Genomic DNA, 18,606 nt, shown 5'->3' with positions numbered 1-18,606 from the left:
TCCTAAATTTGCTGGAGCCTGAAACAGGAAAATAAAGACATAGTGACTAAGTTAATGGGATAATTTAAGAAAATTAAAATACATGGACGAATTCCTCTCCTTTCATTGATAAAATTGTATTACCACTTTTGTAACAACTAATGACGCGATATCAAAAGATTATATTTAGAATGAAAGGTGCAAGAAAATATAAAAAAAAAATGATAAGCTCAAAAAGATGAAATTTATAATGTTATAATAGCAGGAGATATATCTAAATATCTATAGATTATACAGTCTATTCAGATTTAAATACTGCTTTTTTCAAGTATTTTTCTTGCAAGTAGGAAAGGGTTCAGTCGTTGAAATACAAAAGTTTGGTCATTCTATCATTTAGGTCTCTTTTTGTTTCACAAAGCCGTGTCTCCCCTTATATTTTGACGAAGATTGGCGAAACTTGTGGAGCAGAACCTTAGACTACCATTTGAGACATTTTATTTTAAAATTGCAATTGTTGTTTTTTACTGTTTGTCTTACCCTGAAACTAATACGTTTTCTTTTGAAACGTTTGGAATCGGTCGTGTGTCTTTATGAATACCGTGCAGAGACAATGACTTTAGGATTTTAAAAAAATCCAACCCACCGGCATTGCTCAATGCATGGTCACGAAGCCTTAATACTCGTCGGATTTTAAAAACAAGCGACAAAAAAGTTACCGCGCATTGAAGTTCACTCCACTGAGATTATTGGATATGTTCTGTATAACTTTTATGCCACATATGAAACAGGATCTGCTTACCCTTCCGGATCACCTCCATTTTTTATGGGGTTCGTGTTGCTTAGCTTTAGTTTTCAATGCAATGTTGTGTCTTGTCTGTTTGTCTTTTTCTTTTTTAGCCATCGCGTTGTCAGTTTATTTTCGATCATTGAGTTTCTGTCCCTATGGTATATTTCGCCCCTCTTTAATGGTCGTTTGTTGTTTTTTCTCTCTGTTTTCTGTCCCTTTTCGTCTCCTCCGGTTTTCTTTAGGCAGCAACCATTTGATTTTTCTGTGCAAACTTTTTTTTTCGCCTTCGGCGAAGAACAATCTATTTTTTTAGCGACAAACCGAAAACAATTTTTTTCTTTCAATTTTAGCATTACATATAGTGGGAGCTGAGGGTGAAACAAACAATTTTTTTTCTCAGGGTCCAAAACAAATTATTTTTTTCACCAAAACCTGGAAACAAACTTTTTTTTCCAAAAAAAACCATAGCCCCCCCCCCCCCCCCCCCCCAGAAAATCAAATGGTTGCTGCCTTATACCCCACCTAGCTTGTCAATTGTGATTTATTCACAGCCAGAATATGAGAATTTTACACAAATTTCATTATATTGACAACAAGCCTGTCCAATCTGATTCATAACCATGAAGAAAGTATACGATGACCATGTAAGTATACCCGTATATTAATGGTGTTGCTTTTGTTTAAATATCGATTAGGCGGGAAGATTAAACAACAAATGTTTGTTGCAAACACACAGTATATAATTATATATCAATTTACATCAAATTAAATTTTATAAAAACAATTTAAAAAGATGAAGGACATCATTGTTGCCTGTGCACTGAAAGGGAAAACTTATTTACCACATGTAACAAAGACTCCATTAATTTAACTAAAATATGCATTTTAAAAATATTTTCGACACATCTTGAAACTTAAGGTGCACGTACCTTAGTGTGTGTAGATATCAACAAACAAGGAAAACTTATTCTCTTATTATGGGGCAGTGGAAAAGTGAGTTTTTTGGATGTTTTAAAAACTCTTACCTCTCTTTAATGACATATGTGGCACCCTGTTATGTTGCTGGTAAAAATGCCGAGGAGGTTGGGTATAGCTGTAAAACTTTAGGGGTACTTTTCTTCGTTCCATTTATTGGATCTTATTACAATTCTGTGATGAGAACCAGGATAAGGGAACAGAACAGAATTGATGTGAGTATGAGCAAAATATCAGTTAATATAACGAAATAGAAGAAACAAAGGGTATTGGGTATCCATCCATAACACAAACTCAGCACATGCAAAGCAGAAAAACACGAAAGAGGAATGGAACATCGTCTTTTTTTGCTGTTCTTCATCCGAACGTCACAATGAGGCCTTCAGCACGAAGCAAAACAAACCCTCTCAACTCTATTCTTTTAACGATTGCACATTATTTAAAATGTTTGCTTTTATATTTGCTAACTTTTAAAAAATCGTCTGCAACCGATAGATGAGAATAGTTGGCATGTCTGTATATTTAGCCGCAAAAAATGCCCAACAGGAGCTTCGTGTTGATTAACTCACCGTGATCGTTTTTAAAATGTAACGAAACGCTACACTGCATCAATGCTAAAATTTGAATATAAATTGTTATAAAAAAAAATGTTTTTTCATATACAAAACCTGTCACTTAGATATGTTATTTATCTTCCGTTCTGTTTCCTGGAATAAGCATTGAACCGATATAATTACTAATTTAGCCACTTAAAAAATGTTTTCCCTAATCAGACTTGGCAACGCTTGCTAGTATACGACAACATGACGTATTCTATCTGAACTTCCTTGTTGTTGTCACAATGCAATTAGTACGTGCACTTGTTCTCTATATCAATGGCCGCTATATAAGCTAATTGATAGTAACTATAAAGGCTACAAGAAGAGTGTATAACGACTGTGTATGTCTTGAAACAAAAACATAATCAAAGCGAAAATAGCATCTCCTCCCCAAAATAACAACAATCAACAAACCAGCACACGCTGTAAGTGCCGTTCAATTTACTGATTGAAAATATGCATTAAAAAATTCATGCGTAATAGAAATAGCCCAGGGTTTCAAAGAGAAGAAACACACGTGGAAAAATATTCTTCCTTGTAATCAGCACCGTTTCATTGTCCAGTATATATAAGTGAGAATCTATATGCCTTCGGTATAGTTTGAGAATGGAAACGGGGAATGCGTCACTCAAACATTTTTTTCAAAGAGACAACAACCCTACCAAAGAGCAGAAAGCAGCCCAAGACTATTATGGAACGCCACAGCTGTCTTATGTGGAACTCTGATATTACTTTATGTTGTTTTATTATTACTTAATGATATTTTGTCTTTACTTAATATGGTTTTGACATTAAGTAATGATGTTTTAATATAACTCAATATGGAATAGTCATTACTTAATGATATTTCGATATAACATGATATGGTTTCGTATTGACTTGATATAGTTTTGTCATTACTCAATATGGCTTTGTCATTACTCGATGTGGTTTCACCATTAAACAATATGGTTGTGTCATTAGTCAATGTGGTTTTAACATTACTTGATGTGTAGGTGACTTAACGTAAAATGTAGTTGTTTCATTACATGATTTGGATTTGTTATTTCGTATTTGTTGATGATTTGTCTATAATTCTTTATATGGTTTTAACATTACGTAATGATGTTTCAAAATTTGACGATTTTACACTACTTGATGTGATTGTTTCATTATTTGATGTGGTCTTGTCATTCTTTGATGTGGTCCTGTCATTCCATTTGATGTGGTTATCCCATTACTTGACGAGGTAAAACCACGTGATCAATTCGGAAAAAAACTGTTCTATTTTTAAATAGATTTCCATGTTGTATGTGCCTTGAATGCGTGTGGCCATCCATCTAATTAGTGATCAAATTAAAGTTCGGGTTACTGTTTGAGTTACACTTTGAGTTAGTTTTCGAATTCAAGTCATGCTTAGAATTAAAGTTCTAGTTAGCATAGAGTTTCGAGTTGGACTTCGAGTTTGAGTCATATTTCAAGGCAGACTTCTAGTTACAATTTTGAGTCAATTCTCAAGGTAGAGTTTTAGTAAGATTCGAATTTAAGTCTCATTTAGATAAATTAAGATCTCGAGTTGCAATTCGAGCTATTTTATATGTCTTTTTGAGTTCATAATTAAATTTTCTATCGCAGAACAAGGGCTTTTGCTCGGGATTCCGAAAAGAGGGTTCCGGGATTTGCGTACTAATTAAACAATGTTGCAGTATACAAAACGCAACATAGGAGTTGAAATAAAGTTTCAATCTTGAATATCCCGTAACCAGAGGCGGGATTCATTTGGTCCATACACAAAAACGTTGACTATAATAGTTTGGCGTCACACTAAACTCTGAAACATATAAACCAAACCAAAATTAGAAAACACGCACGCCTTACAAAGGCCGTTATGAATATTTGACAAATTGTATATATATATATATATATATATATATATATATATATATATATATGACGGACTATGGAGTTTCATGAAAGTAAATTATCATTGAAAATGTGTTTACATTGATATTTATAAGTACAAATTAAATGTGATCTTGTAAGTCACAATAACCATCTAGAAAGTTTAACCGATTTTTGCTTTAAACTAGCTAGTTGTTCGATGGTTGAAGGCATCTGTCCCTTGTGATTCAAGAGACCATTCATCAAAATCAAGCACAGAAACAAAACAATTCCCAAATATAGTGGCACTTGTCGTGTTCATCCGTTAATGAAAAAATCAGATCCTAATAAGTAAGATCACAAAAATACTGAACTTAGAGGAAAATCAATTCGGAAAGTCCATAATCACATGGCAAAATCAAATAACAAAACGCATCAAAAACGAATGGACAAGAACTGTCATATTCCTGACTTGGTACAGGCATTTTCAAATGTAGAAAATGGTGGATTAAACCTGGTTTTATAGCGCTAACCCTCCCACTTTGATGACAGTCTCGTCAAATTCCGTTATATATAAGCCATCACACAATATCAGAATATCTTCTTCGGTTTTAAGATAGTGACACACCTAGATTCTGTAAATAAAAGTAAATAAATCATATACATTTCTTCTTCAATTAACAGGGTAACAGACTAAAAGATTTTTGTGTGCATACATTTTGTTATTACTGCGCTCTTATTCAGGATGCACAGGTAAGTTTAGTCTCGAACATAGATGCTTAACTACAAACAATTTCAACTTCTGTTAATAAAACTGAGCCAATCCCTTTTAAGCACACGCCATTTTGGAATAAGAACAAAGACTAGTCGGCTCGATGTCACAATAGGAGTATCTTTAAAAAAAAAACATTTTCCAAAAAGTTAAATCTTTTACAGCAGTATATATTTCACCATAAATTGAACTGACTTTCACTTTCACTACTATGGAATTGTGATTCTACCGGCAGCATAAAAATTAGATGTGATGTTTCTAAATCTTTCATTTATGAAGATAAATTGTAATAAGAGTAGGATTCTTAAATCTTTCATTTTAGATCAGAACTCAAGTTTATATAGTCCTAATCACAGGCACTTGTCTCAGAAAAAAATTCCCTTAGTATATACCTTTTTCTGAGACAAGTGCCTGTGGTCACAATGCATATGTTGCATTGTTAGTGCTTACATGTATTTTAAGTTGAGTCTCAAAAGAGTTATGTATGACCCTCTATCTCCATGCTTATTAAGAAATAGATTTGAACGTTTTTTGTGCTCTGTTTGTTTCAGGAATTAGAATGGTGGAAACCACGTGAGCCTCCTAAGGATCAAAAAGTCACAAGAAAATGATGACAATTCGTTGATAATTGTGATTATACCGTATAGAAGAACAATATATTATAATATATAATTGCCAGTGTTCATACAAATTCCCATAATTTCAGATAGAATAAAGTTTTGTGAAGTTGTCAGTGTATAAAATTATACTTCCTCCAAATACTGAAATTCGTGTCTTTATCTCATGGGGAAAAAGTTGAATTATCTCTCTTTGTAGTAGACCATACGCTAATTTTTACACGAAGTCCAAAAGCAATACCCCTTTGCATATTTTTATTCATGTACATTTCATTCATTCCAAAACGCATCAGTGAAATTTATTTCAAATAGGCGTTTTCTTACTCGAAACATGAAAAAAACCCACTCCTAACAAATTGATTCTTTTTTATGATATCGCGCCAATTCTGAGTTGATAAATGTACCTAAATCAAGACAAGAAAAGCATAGTAAACTATAGTTATGAGTTGTGTTATGAATTAAAACGAAAATTGAATATTCAGCGCAATTAAATATTCACCGTGCATTTGTCACGTGCATGAAAATAGCCCGTGTCTGTTGTGACGTTTTTGATTTTAACGAACGCAATCTATGTATTATTGGTTAATTATTAAACCAGGAATATCGTTACTGCATAAATTGCTTAAAACCTTTACTAATTTTTCCATAGATATAAAGATTTGCACGGTTTTGAAGTTTGGTTGTACCTGTAGAAAACTTATTTCAAACGGGATAGCACATCCTCATTTTTACGGAAATGTTGTTAACCGTGCCCGGAAATTTAGAAATGATCCATGTAAACTTGTCGCTCCTTTAAATAAACTTATTCTAAAATGTTACCTATTCAACACTGTAATAAGATCATTGAATATTGTTTTTATTGGTATAAATATTGATTTTGTTATCAGTAAACTAAAAGCTTACTAAATATTACTAGTATGTTATATACATATACATATACAATCTGTCGATACCTGTAACTTGGCATTGCACAAGGTCATGTTTTTCTTTGGCTGTTTATGACGTCTTTACATTAAATCCATTGGATGTTAGATGTGTACGGATTGGTAGTTTAGTCTTAGATGCATGATTTTTTTATTAGTTTTTAGTGGCTTTGAACTAACTGTAAGAAAACTGCGAGTACTCTCAGATCTGTTCATTGTGTCTTTTTGTTTCGGGATGTATACATGTACGTACCCGGCCACGTCCACTTGTATTTTTTTTCCATCTGATGAGCTAAGCCTTTTTCAACTGATTTTTATAGTTCGTTCAATTCTTATGTTGTACTGTTATAGCACTGTCCCAGGTTAGGGGGAGGGATGGGATTCCGCTAACATGTTTAACCCCGCCACATTATTTATGTATGTGCCTGTCCCAAGTCAGGAGCCTGTAATTCAGTGGTTGTCGTTTGTTTATGTGTTACATATTTGTTTTTCGTTCTTTTTTTTATATATAAATAAGGCCGTTAGTTTTCTCGTTTGAATTGTTTTACATTGTCTTATCGGAATATTTTTTTATAGCTGACTATGCGGTATTGGCTTTGCCCACTGATTGTTGAAGGTCGTACGGTGACCTATAGTTGTTAATGTCTGTGTCATTTTGGTCTCTTGTGGACAGTTGTCTCATTGGCAATCATACCACATCTTCTTTTTTATAGTAACATAAATACATTGGAAAACAGAAGAAAAGCGAAAACATTATGTAGTACTTCAGACCATATCAACCATATGCACCATGTAGACTCCACCGAAAAAAGATATGATGATATATAAAAATAGAAAATCTGGTATGATATCCAATGAGACAATTCTCAAAAAATCTATTGGAAAACGTTTAACTCATCAGATGGATACAAAAAGAAAAGCATATATAACAAAAACACGTGGAAGTGAGCGGGTATACTTGTACCGTCATCCAAACAACAAAAAGACACTAAATATAAATCTGAAAGTACTTGCAGTTACTGGCAGGAAGTTCAAAGCCAATAACAACTAATACAAAAAGGCATGCATCCAAGATTAAATTATCAATCCGTACACATCCAACATCAAATGGATTTAGTGTAAAGACGTCATTAACAGTCAGAGAGAAACATGTCCTAGTGCAATGACAAGACAAAGGAGTCGACTAATTGTAGATCTTTTCTTTTGAAAGACAAATAGCAAAGCATAACATATTGTCCAAAACTTTTACTTAGTGTGGACACAAAATGTGCTGGATTTAAACCAGTTCTACCATTGCACGCACAAACCTCATCCTTTGCCGATGTAGATAATATGTTTTAAAAGTGAAAGAAAATGCTGTGCAGTGCAGCAAGCAATAGCGATGTTCTAGCTTGAATCTCAGGCAGCAGGTTGTTAGAAGGAAAAGCAGTGGTGCATATCTTAAGGGCACCACTGTTAAATGTTACTTTGAATTACAGTACATATTTTCTTCTTTTGTTTGTATTGATTTTTTTACTTATATTTGCATACCGGTTATTTGCATGTTATCTTCTTGACAACTATGGTTATTTCAGGATTTTGTTATCAAGAACACATATGACACATATGACCATGAAACAAATCTTCAAACCAATTTCGTTTAAAACACAAGACCTATACACCAATCAATGTCTAAAATGCTTTACTTACATGATGATTAATACTATACAAACATTGCAATATAATTCTCTGGTTTCGTTATATTCATATGAGTACGAGCACGCTATTTAATTTAAGTCTGCAAATTAATCAGATTGTAAAGATGTGGTAAAAGAATGCACTAATAGCTGTACAAATAAAGCAGTATCATAAAAAAAAACTCCATACAGGCATAAAACACATAAACTGAACTGTCAACACCATAATGTACGTACAGCATTCGAATTTAATACATCGAAAGATATTTGTACAAAGCAATGCTTTATAATAAAATAGGTGAAAAGACATAGAAACATAAAAAAGGTTCAACATACTATATGATTCAAGAGCACTAGACCTATAGGATAAAAAATTATTACAAAGCAATAAATAGTAAAATAAAATTTAAAAAATGCATTAGACTCGACATACTATATATATACAGCATATACAGCCAAGGAAGTAAAATACTTGAACTTAAGTCTATCCAGGCTTGCTGTCAATGGGTTAAATGAATATAATAAAAAAGATGATATGGTATGATTGCCAATGAGACAATTGTCCACAAGAGACCAAAATGACACAGAAATTAACAACTATAGGTCACCGTACGGCTTTTAACAATGAGCAAAGCTCATACCGCATAGTCAGCTATAAAAGGTCCCGAAATGACAATGTAAAACAATTCAAGCGAGAAAACTAACGGCCTCACTTTATATATAAAAAAATGAACGAAAAACAAATAAGTAACACATTAACAAACGACAACCACTAAATAACAGGCTCCTGACAAGGGACATGCAGGCACATACGTACATAATGTGGCGGGTTTAAACATGTTAGCGGAATCCCAACCCTCCCCTAACCTGGGACAGTGGTATAACAGTACAACATGAGAACGAACTATTAAAATCAGTTGAAAAAGGCTTAACTCGTCAGATGGACAAAAACACAAGTCGACCGGCGTGGCCGGGTACTTGTACATCCCCCAAAAAAGACACTAGGAACAGGTTTGAGAGTACTCGCAGTTAATGGACGACTAGATCAAAGCCACTAACAACTAATAAAAAAAATCATGCATCTAAGACTAAATTATCAATCCGTACACATGCAACATCGAATGAATTTAGTGTAAAGATGTCATAAACAGTCAGAGAAAACATGACCTCGTGCTATGCCAAGACACAGGTATCGACAGATTGTAGATCCATGAATGTGTATATGTTTATCATATACTTAGACTAAATAACATATGATTTTTACTGTATGATAATAGCATTAAATTAACGTAAATTTCATATTTTTCGAATTGGTGCTTAGCGGGCTGATACGAAAAGTTTATCACATGCTTCGATTGTTATCACATGCCTTTCCGTAACGTTATCACATGGCATTCCGGTGATACTCGGCAAATTCCGGAAAATACACCTCAATGCTACGTTTTCAGTGAAAAACATTACCAAATAGTGTACAAAACAATTATTTAGATACTGAAAAGTACATTGTACAAAAATAAAAAAAAATAAATAAATAAATAAATAAATAAAAAAACAAACAAACAAACAAATTATTAAATAAATGCATTCTTTATAAGTTTCAAAAATAATTTAGAAAGTTTTTTGGTTTGTCGAGTCGTCCATATTAAAATTGTTTTCTCCTCTGTTGAGGCATATGGTAGAAAGATTTGATATCGAATGTACTAAATGTGTGTCCGACGTCCATAAACTTTTCAATCTGTGAACTTCTATTTGGGAACCACGTAAAAGGATCAATATATGAATCTGCTATTTTCTCCATTGTTGAAGCATATGATAAAAAGATCATAACATGTCATTTTTCATATCTCATGTATTATCAGCCCTCGGTCAATATCAGCCCTCGAGCCATGCGGCTCTTGGGCTGATATTGAACCTAGGGCTGATAATACATGCGATATGAAAAATGCCATGTAATAATCTGATAATATAACATACTAGTTATATTTCGTTTGCTTTTAATATACTGATAACAAAATCAATATTTATACCAATAAAAACTTTATTCAATGTCAGTTTCAGAGAATTTTTCGTTTGAATCAGAGTGATTATTTACAAAGTAGATTTTATCACTCCCTAAGACGAGATACTTGTATCTATGTTGACAATTATTATTATGAAACAAAGCAATACCAATAATCTTTCAATTTGCCTTTTAGTTTAGAATTGGGAATACTATAGACTTCACTAGCAGATTTAGGGGGGGGGGGGGGGGTTCGCACCCCTCCCCCCCCCCCGCTTGAAAATATTAAAATAATTTTTGTTTTAACCATTTCTTGTTTTAATGTTATCTTTACTATAAATTGAATATCCAGCACTGAATATAGGGTGACACGTTGTCGCCACACTCCGTTAAATATACACATGTCATAATTACATTGGCCTGAGGGTAACTTGATAATTAGAGATCAAAGGATTCAATTAAGACAATCAAAAGCAGCTATCCCAGACTATATTTTATTACTTGTTGGTTTTATGATTAAAATTGGAAGAAAAAACTTTTTCACCCTATCATATACATAAGATTTTTTTTTTAGAAATTGACACTGAAAATAAGGATATTGCAAACTTTATTTCTACATCTGTACCTAGTGCTCAAATGTATAGCATTTAAATGAAAACTGGAATCCACCTAGTTCTTTTCCTTTTCATAAACGTGAAATGTACGGGTTAAAAAGATGCTTCTTATATGCGTGGCTGCACTATTTCCAATGCATTGGCTATTCAACTTCACAGGACGGAATTTATTGCAAATTTTGCGTTTTGTTCGCTACTGACGACAACCCCGGACAGTTTGTTAAAAAACACGTTCAGAATTGGGTAAAGCAAATGGTGAATGTTAATCTCACAAACAAACAAACAAAAAAATACCACCAAACAGCCTTATAAAGATATCAAAACTTTACCAACTAACATGATAAGACGCGGCTAGTGGAATAGATGCAAGGGCGGTGGCGGATCCCCACCCCCTTTGTGAAATGACTGGATCCGCCCCTGAAGGAGTCAGTGATACAGCAATTGCAAAACGGGTAGATACGATCTGTAATTAAATAAGTAAACTAATCTAAAAAGTTTATTTAGAGTTACCATATGCCGGATGAACAAAAAGTGTGCCAATTATTGAAAACATGGTTTGGTATAACAAGAAAACTTCTCTAGTGTTCAAAAACATTTTTCACCCCCCCCCCCCCCACCTCTCCTACCATAGCCCTTGTCGTTGGACTTGAGATGTAAGAACTTGTAAGTTTCGGAGTGGCTATTTGTCCGGCTAGCCGGACGAAAAGTGCCAGGGCTAAAGTTGTCCGGCCATTACAATGCGCATGTCATATGCTGTGCGTTCGGAAGTGGGTGTAAAAAGTAAAATAACAAAAATACTGAACTCCAAGGAAATTCAAAAAGGAAAGTCCCCAATCAAATGGCAAAATCAAAAGTTCAATCTAAAAAAATATTATCTTCAGCAACACCAGGGGGTCGCGTGTAATCCGATCACTGATTACCAATTTTAAGATCATGGCTGAAAATGGCCGATGATATCAATATTTGTGATAAATTTTGCAGTTTTTGATATTTGTAAATTGAACAGGGTACGCGTAGTATATGTACTTCATATAATGACATAATCTTGTAAAAGGGACTAAACAAAAATTAAATCACAAACTGAAAGAAAATGGGAAATAAAGATAAGTGATCGGGGAAACAGTTTTACAGAGTTATTCGACTCCGTCGCTATAGCTGTGTATATGGTGGAAAATATGTTCAAAGCAACTTCGCCAAGAGTAGTTGAGAAAGGCTTTTACAATTGCCTGTCTAACTGAATAAAATTTAGCTTAGTTATATTTCGAAAATGCCGGAATCTTGAAAGTAGCCCTCGAAGTGATATATAGGGGGATTGAGGTTACAACTGACTTGAAGTGCAATGGGATATTGGATATAGGAGTATAAAAAGTGGGGTAATGAAATTCACGGGACAATAAAGATGGGATCAGAAGAAAAAAAGAAAAGAGGAATTTGGGAAAAGGAGCACACCGTGTCACCCCGACCCCCTCACGTAAATAGAATAAAATCCCACCCAGAATTTCTGAATAAGATTTTAACAGTGTCGTTTACTTTATTGGGGGTTTGGGTGGGGGCAATATAGAAAAATCTCCCACCTCTCACTCAAAATATGGATAACTTTATGTCAAGGGATTTAAAATTCTCTTTGATACAATGTAGCTACAGACAAAATCCTTTACGTTAACTTAAGATGCACGAGTCAAACACGTCCCAAGTTTGTTTTACAAATAATTTCTTCTCTCTTCTTATGTAATTTGTTTCCTTATATTATTTTATTATTCGTTATCCACATTGGACTATGTACTAGTATGAAGAAAACAACGATTAACAATTTCAATTACCAGTATCAAGATTAGGCCGTTGCAATAAAGATTACAAACATTTGCTACCCCCTGGTGCTGCTGAAGATAATATTACACGCACACACAAATAGTGACATGCGCATTGTATTGGCCGGACAAATAGTCCTGGTACTATTCGTCCGGCTAACCGGACAAATAGCAACTGCCTATAAGTTTTTATAGTTTTACAATGTTAAATTGTCTTTATAAAGTCATATATTTTTCTAAAGGGAAACATTGTATTACACTGTTAAGATGCTGATAACTATATAAAAAAAATAATGAAAGAATTCAAGTATGTTTTATCCGTAACCCATTGAAGGTAACTTATGGGTAAATGTAACATGCATGTAATATTACGTCCTATAAAGACAGCACTAAAAGAACAAACATTGTATAACCAAGTTTTTTTTTAATTTTTAATAAACCACATGTTATGTTAATTTAAGTAGCAGATAGAACACTAACAGGTCTTTCTTTATATCTGAAATTATAACTGTTGTTGATAAAGTTAAACATGTTAAACATATAATTATTTCCTCAAGGAGCCATGCTTCTTCATTTCATTAAATTTAGGAGATCAAAGTATGGTTAAGACTACTAGCCCTTTTATAATGAACTTCTTACAAATTTGAATTATGCAACTTTAACAGTCGATACTAATTCCATTTCTTGTATTAGATTTACAAAATACATGAACCAATTATTTAGACATTTATTTACAATGTATTTGGCTTATGGAAAACCCTCGGGTCCCTTCAAGTTAGTTCATTTTAGTTCTATCTTAAACTATATGATCTCCCTTCCAGAGGAAGGGGCTTATGGGGCTACACATTTGCTTTTTATTTTTATATACATTTTCTGTTCATAAACACTGTCTTGTCTGGATATGCATCTGCCTTTCGTGCTTTTATTAAATGAAAGCAAGAAAACTGTTTTCAATAATTGATCATTGAACCAGAACGAGCTATGATGCATCTTCGAAATCAATTTAAAAACAAGTTGCTTTCTTTAAAAAAAGAAAAGCAATACATGAACCTAAGACCGCTGACTGCCGGGTCACCAAAAGATTGTTGCTGAATTTGTGTTTGCTTTTGAATTGAAATAATTGACTGTGAATAGAAGAAGCCAGTTGAAAGTATATATTTACAGCTTCTATTTGAATAGTTATTTTAAAGCTCGACTATTTTATTTATTACTTTGGAATGTACATATTTTTTCCGATTATAACCCTTTGGCAAATCCTAGTTTCTACTAACCGGATGACTTATGCAAATCGCACAAACCTATCGCACTATAAATTTGTGCACTCAGTTTGCAAATATAATCAGGAAATTCTGGATGCATTTATTTTATCATATCTCTATATTTTGATTTCTACATGAATGCCTTTATATTCTCAACTCGTATTTGAAGCTTTATTTACTTATGGTAGATGTTGTATGCGGTGAAACCTAAGGCATGCAATTGATTCGGACCTCTTATGACGAGACTTATTTTGGTCTCATGAAACATCTCAAATTTTAAGGATTTTCTGATTTTACTTAAATCAATTCAAACATTCTACAGGGAAACTCAGTTTTGCCGAAGAATTTCTTAATTCAGGATGTACGCCAGATACGAGTTAAGTCTACAAAAAAAAAGCATCAGTGACACTCGAATGAAAAAAGTTAAAAGGTTAAATACATTTCAAAGTTAAGGAATGTATTCCTTGGGAAGACAATCCTTAGCTTTTCAAAAAGGTCAAAGTTTATAATAGGAACGTGACTCAAAAAAGGAACAAAAGAGAAACAACTCGAGGTCAGAATACCGTTAGTAATGATGACCGTGCTTGAAAGTCGCTTGTAAAGCTCTTTCTGCCGTGTCCTGAATTTAGAACGAAAATACGCTTTCACGAGTGAATTTAATAGTATTGCATGCAAGTAGTATTTTAGCGCACGAAATAATAAATAGAAAGCTCCTCACTGATACTCAGGAAAAGAATACGCATTTGCGTCATCACATATCTTAATATAATAGTTGAATTCGAATGTCAAACGGCCTACATTAAATTGTTTGACTCCGGATTCATTGACATTCTATCCGGAATTGAGAACGCAAACCGATAGTGTGCTTTTGAAATGTGATCTATAATGTGAATAAATCAAACCAATCAAGACGTGTAGGATTGTTGGTCAACACAAGGAGGTCAATGGATAAAATTTTCAAACCGTTACCATAGTACAAATATGAAGATGCTATAAGGTTAAACTAATACAAAAATTGAATTAAAATTCTATAATAAACTAACGTTTCTGTTAGTATTTTTTTTCAAATTCTTTTGAATATATATAATATCAATAAACACGAACGTCCAGTATTTAAGGATGGACATTTTATTTATCGAATGAATCTATTTTTAAATTCTAACATTCCACTATGTGAATATATTACTATACAAAATATAAGCAGACTTTTAAATCCATACTAACACAGTATAAAATAATCAATATTTAGGTTGTAATTGAATTTTGTTGTGATTTATATTGTAAATTATTTTTACGGTTGTTGTGACCTGCAAGGATTTAAAATCATGCTTTATGAATTGAAAACACACATTGATTCAAGAACTTTTTTTTATTTACGACCGTTTAAAATTTAAATATTTAATAAATTTATCTTACTTTCCGTTTTATTGATATATTACAATACAAAAAAAAAAAAAAAAATAAAAAATAATAATAATTACTCATAAAACCTAAATACTAAAATGGTATGAAATAATTAACGTAGAAATATAATGATTATTGTTTATAAACAATTTTTTTTGTAGGATGCAAGAATTTATTTAGATTTAATTTTAATGTTTTCTTTACAAATGAATATTTAAAAATACCAAAGCAGAGTATCTTGTCATATAAAATACTTATTTCTTAATTGCAACTCTGAAAATATTCTGATTTCAATCATTGTTAGTTTCTTCAGAAACATAAATACAGTATATATTGTGTATATATTTCTTTGATTCTGATTGAATAAAATACTTTGTATAAGAAAACTCTTTCTGTTTTCCGATCTAATATTAATATTATAACCAGAAAGTTCTCTTCCGTAATTCTATGATGAAATACACAGTATCCCGTGGTTGAATCTTCAAACATAATTAGTTTACATGTCATCGAGACAACAGACAATACCACGTTATAATTGACCCAGATACACACAGTGTACAGTGGTCGTTTTAAAACAAATATAATTGTGTCGTCAAGGGCCATCAAGAGACCATATCAAAGACGTAGATAACAACCTGTTAAGACCTGTATAAATGACCCACGAACACATTCGAGACGTTCCGAGAATTTTCTTCTGACTTCCGGCCGAGAGATATCGAGTGGCCCATAGACACATCCAAAACTCGCCAATATATAAGCATGAACCCCTCAAGGGGTTCATGCAATAAAGCTGACCCCACGCAAAGTATTAGTCCTTAAAATAATACTTATTTTTAGCCTTCATAGAAAATAATTTCCTTTCAAAATCGATAACACAGTGCCGATATTAATTACAGGAAATTGGGGTTTGCCTCATTAGATTTAACAGCTATTTTGAATTCTCTACGGTTATGTTTTTTTGTGTATTTTTGTGCGTGTGTCTTGTCTTGTTTTGGTTTGTGTTTTTTTTTTCCATATCGCAAGAAGTTTGATTTTCAAACGCCCAAAAATAAAGTATGTATAATGATAGAAATTATATTTTTTACAACTTCTTATTGTTTCATTCAAACAACAAATGGAAGTTTTTAACGACATCGACTAGCTATACAGCCCTTGCACGTTCATTTCAAGGACAGCGTTTCATTTTGGTAAAATTATGGGTGGAAACACCATGAAACTTCAAAGGACATGAAATGATAAATATAAACCATGTCAAATAAGATAACTAACGGCGTGATTTTTGTACAAAACAATAAAAGATAAACAAATGCTTGATTATATATATATATATATATATATATATATATATATATATATATATATATATATATATATATATATATATATATATATATATATATATATATATATATATAAAAACACCAACAAATGCAAACCACTGAAAGACAGGCCCCTAAACTTGTGACAGCAAAAAGCGAATTTTCAAATGTATAAACTCTGGAACTTAACTCAGTTTACCAGTCAAATTACAGGAATTTACTTAAATTATAAGGTTTTTAGAATGTTCATCAATTGAGACCCTGGCATTTTCAGTGACGTGGCAACATTTTAACAGGTTCCACAGCGTTCCCTGTTGGCATGACATTTAAGAGGGGGATACTACAGATACAGTTAAGTCGGCTTCATATCTTGACTTACATCTAGAAATTGACAATGAGGGTCGATTGAAAACAAAACTTTACGACAAAAGAGATGATTTCAGCTTTCCAATTGTGAACTTTCCATTTCTAAGTAGCAACATTCCAGCAGCACCTGCATACGGGGTATATATCTCCCAATTGATACGATATTCCCGTGCTTGCATTTCCTATCATGATTTTCTTGATAGAGGGTTACTGCTCACAAGGAAGCTATTAAACCAAGAGTTCCAAATGGTGAAGTTGAAATCATCCCTTCGTAAATTTTACGGACGCCATCACGAGTTGGTTGACCGTTATGGAATAACCGTTTCGCAAATGATATCGGATATGTTCCTTACGTCGTAACTACAATCCCCTTCCCTTTCATGAATTTGACCTACCGAATTAGACTATTTACCGGATTTGTAATCACATAAGCAACACGACGGGTGCCACATGTGGAGCAGGATCTGCTTACCCTTCCGGAGCACCTGAGATCACCCCTAGTTTTTGGTGGGGTTCGTGTTGTTTATTCTTTAGTTTTCTATGTTGTGTCATGTGTACTATTGTTTTTCTGTTTGTCTTTTTCATTTTTAGCCATGGCGTTGTCAGTTTGTTTTAGATTTATGAGTTTGGCTGTCCCTTTGGTATCTTTCGTCCCTCTTGTAAGAGGGGGGGGGGCAAGGGGTTTAACTGTTATGCTGTTATGGGGCAATTTAATTCTTTGTTATCTGTTATTTTGAAAATATATTTGCTGTTAGCTGTTATTGTCTTATTCTTTGTTAGCTGTTATTGGGCTTTTAGTTTTTTTGTTATCTGTTATTGTGATAATGTATTTGCTGTTAACTGTTATTGAAAATTGGAATGTTAGCATTTTTTTTGACAGTCAATATTCGGTATAAATTGAAGATCATTGGCCATTGGGGTCTACCACTACTAATATGTTTGTCCCGTATTCAGAGAAGGATTCCATTAACATATACCCATCACAGAAGTGAGGTCCAGGACAATTCAAGTATATCTTATGATTATCCTTTGTAATAAATTCCATTTTTTTTACGAATGTGTATTTAGAATTATCTTAATTTTTTGTATGAGAATAATGTTCCTTGTTTTCCGTACGAACATATTAAATTAAAACAATTCTTAATATGACAAAAAGGAAAACATATGGCCAGGAATATCTGACAAGGATCTCAATTAAGGACTAGGTCCTAACAACCACTTAACCTTTTATATGATATGGTACATAGACTCAGCTCTGTGATTCTTTTCAAAGCAGAACCAAATGCATTGTACAATGAAAGTTCCAACCATGTACTTGGGTCCGAAGCTGCACATAACTCATTACAAACAAAGATTTATTACGTTTCAAGCCATTGTTTACCTACTAAACTATGTATTCTACTTACTAGTACACTTGGTACAATCAAAAACATCAGCTGATAAAAAATTGTTCAAATAAGGCCTTTGAAAATAGTGGAATAAATTGCTTTTAGAGTGTCAAAATTCGTTCGAAGTACTTGATAAATTGCATGCTTATAATTGGTGCTTTTGATTTTTCTACCCTATATACCACTTTGCCTCAAAGTTTTATTAAGAAAAATTCACACACCTCATTAAATGGTCATTTAGAAAAAGTCAGAATATTCAAA

At 33.0% G+C, this 18,606-nt stretch overlaps 1 long non-coding RNA gene across 1 annotated transcript; it reads left to right on the top strand.

Annotated features, from left to right (window-relative positions):
- The first annotated feature begins 1,482 nt into the window (after positions 1 to 1,482).
- LOC143064352 (uncharacterized) lies at positions 1,483 to 5,594 on the top strand. The gene is made up of 3 exons (XR_012975229.1): positions 1,483 to 1,759; positions 4,885 to 4,953; positions 5,524 to 5,594. It is a non-coding gene; the product is annotated as an uncharacterized LOC143064352 (long non-coding RNA).
- Positions 5,595 to 18,606: the final 13,012 nt, after the last annotated feature.

This window comes from Mytilus galloprovincialis, chromosome 2 (assembly GCF_965363235.1).
Source record: "Mytilus galloprovincialis chromosome 2, xbMytGall1.hap1.1, whole genome shotgun sequence".
NCBI classification, from domain to species: Eukaryota; Metazoa; Mollusca; class Bivalvia; order Mytilida; family Mytilidae; genus Mytilus; species Mytilus galloprovincialis.
The sequence above is the reverse complement of the archived record's forward strand: the minus strand, read 5'-3'. Positions and strand labels throughout refer to the sequence as shown.